The following is a 10,000-nucleotide window of genomic DNA, read 5'->3' as shown; positions in this document are numbered from 1 at the left end:
GGCCCATGCCCTCAACTATCCTCGTAAACTGTTTTTGGCAGTCCTCAATTTCCATTATAATGCCCCAGTTTCCGTGTCTTGCGGTTGGGGCCCACACCTGCACTGCATATTTCAAATGGAGTCTGACAAAAGCTTTGTAAAATGGTATCAGCACTTCCGGTTTCCTAGATACAACATTCCTAATGATCCATTACGTCATTTGTTTTGCTTTTCCAATCATTCTTCGTAATTGTTCCTCCCAACAAAGGGTATCACCAGCTGAAAAAACCACTCCCAGATCTCTTTCCTTTTCAAGCACTTGCAAGCGTGTATGGCCCATCATGTAGTTATTTTTAGGGTTGTCTTTACCAATATGCAAAACGCTGCACTTTGATTCATTAAATTTCATTTGCCACACGTCAGCCCAATGGGATAAGCAGTGTAAGTCCGACTGAATGGTTGCAGGTGATCGTGCGTTTCCTATTAACTTTGAGTCGTCAGCAAATAACGTGGTTGTATTCGTTGTGATAGCAGGCATATCGTTAATAAACAAAAGAAACCACAAGGGCCCCAAAACAGAACCTTGAGGCACTCCAGATAATGCGGGTTCCCATGTGGATAATTCGTCGGCTACACGGACAGTCATTGTTCTACCAGTAACAAAATTACGAATAATGTTGTTACATTGGCCGGTTATCCCATATGCTGTTAACTTTATCGAACGCTTTCTGAAAGTCCAAGTAGACTAGGTCTACTACATCCCCATTCTCTAAAATGTTATTGATCTCATGCACTGTTTCCAAAAGATTAGAGAAACACGACTTGCCATGGACAAAGCCGTGTTGGTACGGGCTGAGGTTGTCACGCACGTGGGTGTAGAGATGTCTATAAAGTAATTTCTCGAATACTTTACATAAAATGCAAGTAAGAAAAATAGGTCTATAATTGCATGCATCATTGAGTGAACCTTTCTTATGTAAGGCAGTAACCATTGCGCGCTTCCATGGGTTGGGGATGCAGCAAGTACTTGCAACAGCTTGAAAGAGAACTGTAACTGCATTGACAAAGTTTTCATTTTCAGCTAGAGTTTTTATTATCACAGGATGTAGACTATGTTCAACGAGTTCAGCTGTTGTACGACTTCCTCCTTTCCTACAGTGAATTCATTTATTTGTTCCGCCATATTTTCGAGAACAGTTTTCATTTAGAGCTTCCTCTCTGGTAAAAACGGAAGCAAACGACTCCACTAGTAAATCCGCAGTCTCCTTAGGGCAAGTAGTAGTTTGTCCATTAGCTTTTCGCAAGCAAGATACTGTTTTATTCGACTTCTTTTTGTTCCTTAGATACGCAAAAAAATTGCGTGGATTTTGTTTCACATTTTTGGCAAGTTTTTTTTTTTCATAATCTTCTTTAAGTTTCCGTTCTACAGATTTATATTTTTCTTCAAATTCAAGGCAGAAGTGAGATTGAAATGAGACAGAGAAATGTTGAAAGTTTGTCACGCATTGTTCTTTTCCTTTCGTGCACGACGGAGTTTCAAACCCTCCCATGGGACTTTGCGTATTGGTATTCCTTCTGTTGTAGTTTTTTGTACTGAAATTGGGACACTATGATGAATTGCATGTAGTATTTTACTTTCGAGTTCGCCGCACATGATGTCAACACAGTGGAGTGCCTCTTCAGAGTAGAACCAAAAGAAATGCATGCGAAAATGACATTCAGAAAGGTGACAAAGTGTTACTCAGGCAGGAGAGACAATAAGTTGTCAACACCATTCAAACAATTCAAACAAGTACCTTTTACAATTGTTCAGAAAAATGGAAACAGTGTTCTCGTTGAGGCTGATGGTGTACAGTACCGACGAAATGTAACCCATGTCAAAAGGTACCTGGAGCGTGAGGATCTTAAACCCAAGGCTGAATCATCAGATGCTATTGTAGGCAGAGATCTGACAGCTAACCCGGAAAGTTAAGTGTTAAAAGTACCCGCAGATACGAGTAACAGACCATCCGAGAAGGTTAACCCACCAGAGTGTAAACAGGCAGATCCTACTTTGGCACAGGGTGATTCTACTCCTTCCTTGCGGCATTCTAGAGTTAGGAAAGTGCCATCTAGATATCACGGTTATCTTCTGGGATGCATTAGGCTTAACCCAGAATAGGGCATTTATCGAACTCTTATTTAACTGGACTGTTTGTTGATGTTTTGGATTTTGTTTCCGATTTAGTCCTGATTATCTATTCGGCTACAAAGGACGTTCGAAGACATTTTGATGCATTTAGGTGTTTAGATTTCGTTTTGTTGCAATCTGTTTGAATCAACGTGTATTTCAAAGAAGGGAGGAATGTACTATACGTTGCGTTGTACTATATTGTAGGAAGAGATGCGCAGTTTTGCTATAAAAATGAAGCACATGGCATGTTGATTGAATCTTGGTAAATCCGTGTTGTTAATGCTATTTCATTGCAGTTAGATCCGAAAGTCTACAGCATCGTTTTGAGCTTTTCCTCTGAATAAGCATATGATTACCAGAAATTATCGTATATATGTCACAGGAATTTATAATGCTTCACATTGCGTTTTGTCACCAGTATCATGATGGCAAACACTAACTCTTCAATATAACTTCATGTGGAACATCCCAGCAGAAAACCCGCCGTTGTAATATTGTCTTACCCTTTTCCTTTCATCACCCTCATGTTCTTTTATTTTTGGATTGGAAAAATAGCTTACGTTATTTATTTATTTATTTATTTATTTAATTTTTAATTTTTTTTGCACTCCTCATATCATCCATCTTCCAACGACCCAAGTGGCTTACTTATAGACTTAGTCTACTTTCATAAATGGCGACCTCCTTTACATTGTTTTGTATTTATGTCACTTAGACCGCCCGTCCTTAATTGGAAACAAATATTCTTTTGAAAATTGCTCGTCACAGGGAGGCTAGAAAGGCTTATTAGCATTAAAACAAAATAATACTCTATTTGGCCGCCATTGTGAAAGGGGTCTATTGTCCGTCTTTCCTTCTAATAAATGAATGAATGTTCATTGCCATCATGGCAGTATATACTAAATTACAGATGGCGTCATCAAACATAGAACACTTATGTAGAATTAGCAGATTACATTCAATAAATAAGCAAGGAATTAGTTGCTTAAAGATGATGCATTGTGAAAAATTTATTGAAGCGTTCGGATCGAGCCGCCACATCCCTGCAACTGTTTAACCCTGAGGGTAAGCCATACCCATAAGCCAAACCACTTTTGCTTGATTGTGATAATCTCAGGATAGTTATTCCATATTATAAAATTTGTCTCACTCGCGTTTTCACAATTGCGTTGGCATTCTTGCATTGGCGTGATAAATCACAGGAAATTGAGTAATTTATGTCAAATTCACTCACCTTTTAAAGGGCGTTTGTGCAGTGAGTGTTTGTAGAATCGTGACAGTGTGGAGCGCACGTCAATAGAATCTTTTATCTATTTTTCGAACGGTTTGTGAACGCGTCTAGATTTTCCTATGGTAAACAATTGCGCGTCCGGATTTCTTAATATCAACGATCAGTTGAGGAAACGTTGGGAATTAAACTACGATTGGAATCTCCTTCCAGAAAACCATTTCACTGTATATGGTCTGTATTGTATCATAACGACAAGACTATCATACCAAAAAAACCGTTCGTCAATGAAAAATCCACATAAAGACTGGAAGGAAACCAAAACACAATCCTAAGGTAGAACTGTAAATTCAAGACCACCTTTACACCTCCACAACATTTCAAAATGGGAGACGTTTCTGTATTCTTTTTTGATTTTAATCAGCATAGGATAGGGTATTGACATTGATAGGATAGTATTGATATTGATAGGATATTGATGCACACTTAAAAGCGTGCATCAATATCCCATCCCAGGTCATATTTCTAACAGACATACGCAATAATATCTCTTAACCGCAGTTGCTAAAATTGCTGATGTTCTTGAGGCGAGCCCTTTAAAAGGCCTCAGTTCCTCGCTGCATCTAGGAGTGCATTAATGAATGGAGATCTTGCGGTCTGCGCTTGATAAATTCACCTCCAGCTGGCTTCCAGTGACTGCAGCGAGCTTTTGATATTCAAAGAAAACGATTTGAAACAACAATAGAGCGTTTTCATATGACGTCACGTCGGCCATGTTGGTGTTCCAAAACAAAGAAATGGCGGCCATGATGGTGTACCAAATTAATCCTCCGGGAATTGAACTCTATTTTTATGCAAAATACTTTCTTTTGTTTCAGGAAGCCAATATGGCTGCTGGTCACGTGACTGAAAACGCTCTATAGTCGATTATGCATTCTAATTCATTCTGCATATATTACAATTGTGGTAAATTATACGATCCCGCAAGTTATACCACATAACATTCCTCAAACTCGTGCCTCATTTTAAAGCGCTGTTTCGTTGCATGACTTTGAACTTAATTGCAACGCCCACGATCGAGAATACATTATATTTTACCAACCTGTTCCTTGAGGATTTGTGTTTAATTTCCCTTTCCCACGCCCAAGAGATCCTGCATAATTGCATTCTTTCAGCCCTCTTCTGTTAAAACAAAAAATTTGGATGGGGCTATCACTCGTTGACGCAAAATGGTTTCACTGGGGAGTTTAAGAAACGATGACCTCTACGGCAACGACACCGCCACAGAACAATAATATCATTTGGTTAAAAGAGCTCATATTTCTGTGGTAATCTGCATAACGGCGACGTGAAATCACCAAATTTGGGGAGTCAGGGTGGCTTAGTGGTTATCTATCGGGCTTCCCACCAAAGCGCGCTGGGGTTCAACTCTGGCCCCGGCTTTCAGTCGATCTCAACCTGACTCGAGTGTTTTTCATCGGGTACTCCGGTTTTCCTCCCTCATCAAAACCGACTCACAGCGAATTAACATATACAACCCCGGTCAAAATTGTTGGAACACTTCATGGGAATCTCCCCCTTCCCCCTTCACAAAGTTGAAAACAGCTGGTGATCATACATTTTCCTGCAAATCTCGCGGTATTCCCCAACTTTGTGAGGGAGGACGGGGTACAGTGTCGTGAAATGTCAAGTGTTCCAACTATTGATGACAGGGGTTGTCTATATACGTGATAAGATCGGAAACTTCCAGAGGGGTAGCGAGGCAACATTGTGCGTAAAAAGTAACGTAAAAAGTAACCGTAAAAAGTAGAGTACATAACAATGGTAGTAGTTAGAAGTCGCATTAATAGTGAGATCAGAGTACGTGTCTTTTCCTTAAAGGTCTCTCCGTTCGTAAAATAGGGAGCTTTAGCAACGACGACGGGAACGGCAACGAGAGCGTCATGTAAAACATAAATTCACGTTATTGCGATCACTTCGCGACTATTCCAAGCTTTTTAATATGACAAAGGTAAGGCAGTCCCTCAGGAATGAAACCGTTACTAGTGGCGCTTAATTTAGAAGAGAAAAATGAAAATTTATCTCCAAGTGCTGACGTTCTCCATAACACCTCAAACTTGGTTATTTCACGTTGTTGCTTTGCTGACGACGGCAAAGAAATGGACAAAAATGAAAAACGCACGTGCGGGGCGCGCAAAGCTATTGTTTTTGCCCACTGAATATGCAAATCTGTAACGTTCTCGTTGCCGTCGCCGTTGTCGTTGCTAAAGCTCCCTAAGGCCCGTTTTAAACGTCGCATTTCACATGTGCCGATTCTAATGCAAATGAGAAAAATGTATTGTTTTCGCTCATTTGCATTAGATTCGGCACATGTGAAATGCGACGTTTAAAACGAGCCTAACAGCTGATCTTTGTAACGTTTCACCAAGTGGAGTGTTAAAGATCCGTAGAGAAAAACTTGGAAAGAAGAAATGTCCAAGAACACCTTCTAATCGAGCAACAAGAGGAAGGCCTAAAAATTAAGTGCTAGACAGGAGCGCCACTGAGCTCCTCAGATGCTTAGTGGCTCTCCACAATGACGAAGGCAATTTCAGCGCAAAGCAGGTCTTGGAAAAAGCAGGACTTTCTATCGCAGATGTTTTTGTCCGCACAGTGACAAGGTTTTTCAACAAGGAAGGTTATTTCTACTTACAAGCGCGGAAAAAAGGACTTCTACGAAAGAATGACCTTAAGAAGAGATTAGCCTTTGTAAGACAGTGCAGGAAAAAGCTACACATCTGAAAACGTTTGGACCGACCAGGCGTCTTTTTATTTGGATGGGACTTCGTTTGCTCACAAAAATAATCCTTTAGATCAAGTTTGTGCTCCTAAAGGAAGAATTTGGAGGAAATTGTTCAATGGTCTTAAGATTGGATGTACAGTGAAAGGACGAAAAGAAGGAACGGGTGGACAAGTCTCGAAAGTTATGATTGCTATCAGCTATGGAAAGGGAGTTATTTTGAGTGAGCCCTATAAGAAAATGTCCGGGTCATCTTTCGAAAATTTCATAGACAAACTTTAATCGTATGTTTAAACTTGCAGACAAAGGACCGGGGCGTATTTTTGTTCAATTAAGCAGCAAAGAGAGCAGCAGCAAAGAGAGCCATGAGTCACACTAGGGCTGAGTTGTTGAAATTGCCCCCAAGAAGTCCGGATTTGGCTCCTATAGAAAATTTCTTTTACTTTGCAAATAATTCTCTACGAGAAGAAACCAAATTGCACCATATCACAAGTGAAACGTTCCAAGAGTTTAAAGAGCGAGTCATGCGTACAATAGCGGGAATACCCTTTAACGAAAGTTGACAATTTAATTGCATCAATGGACAAGAGACTACATGAAGTAAGGGAAACCGCCTGAAGTATTAATTTTAACGAGGTACACATTCCAACCATTTGTAGCACAAATCCAACGGAACAAATTATTGAAAGTATGAATTTCCAACTGAGTACTTTATTCGTAAGCAGTAATCATGTTCCTGTTAATACAATAATGACAAGCCTACTCTGGGACCTTAAGGTGCCTTAATTCCATAAACACAACACACGTTAAAGTTAGCCTAAAACAGTTGAGAATGAGTTAACAAAGTAGTTGCAGATCAAGGGAGGCATCTTAAGGTAATTGTCTCTTGGTTGATTTCCAAAAACAAAAGAATAAGGGGTGGGGCAGGGGTTGCCTCCCGATACCCATTTGAAATGTGCTGATGAGCCTGGCGAACTCCTGCCGTAACACAAAGGAGAGGCCAGAACACACAAGAGGACATGCAGCAGAGATACATTTAAGTGTTTGCAGGAATCATGACTAAATATCTGTGACAAGTTTTTTTAGCTTACCTTGCAACCTGTAGCTCTAATGGAGACACCACAAGCAAGATTCTAGTCTCCACATAAGCATAAGTATTTTATTTTTGAGTATGGACACCAGCCGGAAGAATCAAAATGGCGGACAAAACATTGTTGACGATGATAGAGAAGGAGCCTATAAAGTGTTAACAATGACTAAGGAAAAGAAGTTTCATTGCATACGGTACTCGTTACGTTATATTGGAGTGTTCTGCCAAACTGAAGAAAGAAAAGAACATTTATTGGTTGGGTTCCCGAAAAGAAACAACCATTGTTTGATGCCATTGGAATGGTGTATAATTTACCAAACTTTCGTGCAAAGATTGACAGTGCAAGCTACAGGAATCTTGCAGATAAGTTTACTGAGATAACAATAATTATTTTTTGCTCATTTGTGAAAGAGTTTAAGCTTAAATAGTTTGACTACCTTGTTGTGTATTTTTGTTTACATTATGAATTTTCTATAACAGTTTTATTTAAATTATGTCTTTCTTTTGATGAATAAATTAATATGTTTTCTAGATATCTCAAAAAAAAACTTGCAATGCACTGTAACTTTAATTATATTTAACAGTTATTTGCAAAAGGCAAAGTGAGTGTACATCTGAGACGAATAATTGTGAGTATAACTTCAGAGCTGAACAACAGAGAATTGATAATCGACACAGAGAATAATTGATAATCGACACAGTTTATTTCTGTTGTAAAGGTCACGAGTGCCTGCAGGAGCCCTGCCATTTTGTTTTGCTTTATATTCACCAGCTATTGGAGTGAATATAAAATCATATTGTTATTTCTATAGGAAACCACTCAACCAATCAGATTGCTGGAAACTGTTTGTTTATCTCCGAATTATTATGGTTGCTGTTATTCCAGCCCAGCATTTTATGGCTCTAGTGGCATTCAGACACTGTCATATAGCAATATACCATTTTTTAATTTTTAAAGCTGGATTGGATCTAGCATGAACTGGAGGTTAATACGGGCAAATAAATTTGCATTTGAAAAGATTTGCCCGCATTGGCCTCCATTTCATGTTAGATCCAGTCCAGCCGTGATAATTCGAAAATGGTCTATTAAAAACTGTGAAATAATAATAATTGTTTCACAGTTGTCTTTTTTTCTGATTTTGAAAAAGAAATTGATCAGTTGATGTTCTGTGACTTAAGTAGAATAAGCAATTTAAGTTGTGTAACGTTGCCTTAAGCCGCCTGATTTTTTGGGTCATTTTTTCTTATGTCGCCTTAAGTTACCGCGACTTGAGGTCCCAGAGTTGACTGTCTGCACGCAAATTGTTTCAAAGTGAATAAAAACTCGGACAAAAACCTTTGGTTCCTTCCCACTTGAACTAAAGCCACGAAGTTTGAAAACATGAGTTGTGACAAATATTTATTAAAGAGAATTTAATGGGAAAGTTAAGGATTTGCGTGTACGTTCTGTGATAATAGGGCATTGCTCATAGCAGAGGTCACATAAACACGGCTGGTAAAATTAATAATAACCACGGAGAGCCTCAACGAATGACCATTAAACAAGAGGCTCTATGTAGCCTATACTCATGCGCTACCAGGTTATTTGTACTTTTGTTGACAGTTTAATAATAAAAATAATAATAATAATAATAATAATAACTGTATTGTACACCACAAAACAAGGTATATAGGTGTTACAAGAATCTATTTGAGAGAAGTTGCTCTTTAAGGTGTGAGTTCATTGACCTATACTTTTCATCTTTATTTGAAAGAGTCTGGTTTTTTTTTTCGATGGGTCCATAGACCTGTACTTTTCAAAACAACTTGAAGGAAGTTCTTATTTTTTCTCTGGGTCCATTGGGCTGTAAATTTCTCTCCTCTTTCTTCCAGTTTGCTGCAATTTCTGAAGTAGATTTTTGCTTTCTTATTATTGTTTCCTTTCTATATTTGATAGTTCACATGAACATCTAAGAAATGCAACCTCATACTTTGTGTCAAAACAATTAAATTTACTTTGACTAATAGAACAAAGGAGATCAATAACAGAATCTACATTTGAAAATACTTTTGTTACATTTTTTGGTTCAGAACCATTGTATACAAAAACGCGGTAACTCATCTTTTGCTTTGCATACCACTGGAAAACACAACTAATGCAGTAGCTAGAAATTCACATCAAAAAGCCTTTGCTGCTTTCCTTATTATCCAAAATGGCAGTTTTAAGCTGTTGTTTACAGGGAACCACATTACAAGATAGATTTCCCTGACATCTTGCTCTATGAATAACTTTTACATGGCCAGCAGCCTACGTCTAATTTCTTTAGAAAATCAGAAATAAAAACATATTTTGCTGGAGTAACATTTCTGATAAATTGCTCTTCCATTCTCAATGATACTATCAACTGTTTGAGAGGTGCAATAGTTACAAGACTTTGAGGTGGAAAAACAAATAGAATAAATGACTCAGCAGAACACCCTTTGCAAGAACAAAGATAAACATCATTTAAGTGCTCCTAGGGTCTAAAATTTTGGTTTTGAACATATAATGAATGAACAATGCTTCCAGTGTTGCTTTACATTTTAATAATGTTAACACATTTTAATCTCATAAGTAACAGATGTTTGTGCACATATATTCTGAAAATGTTGTACCAAATTCATTAATGAATCTATTTCAATTGAAGTACATGTTGCAAATGGGTCCCACACCCCGGTCCTATACCTAATAAATATCTGCCATGGGAATCAAAAATTTTACACCTCCCATTA

Source organism: Montipora foliosa, chromosome 9 (genome assembly GCF_036669935.1).
Source record: "Montipora foliosa isolate CH-2021 chromosome 9, ASM3666993v2, whole genome shotgun sequence".
NCBI classification, from domain to species: domain Eukaryota; kingdom Metazoa; phylum Cnidaria; class Anthozoa; order Scleractinia; family Acroporidae; genus Montipora; species Montipora foliosa.
The sequence above is the reverse complement of the archived record's forward strand: the minus strand, read 5'-3'. Positions refer to the sequence as shown.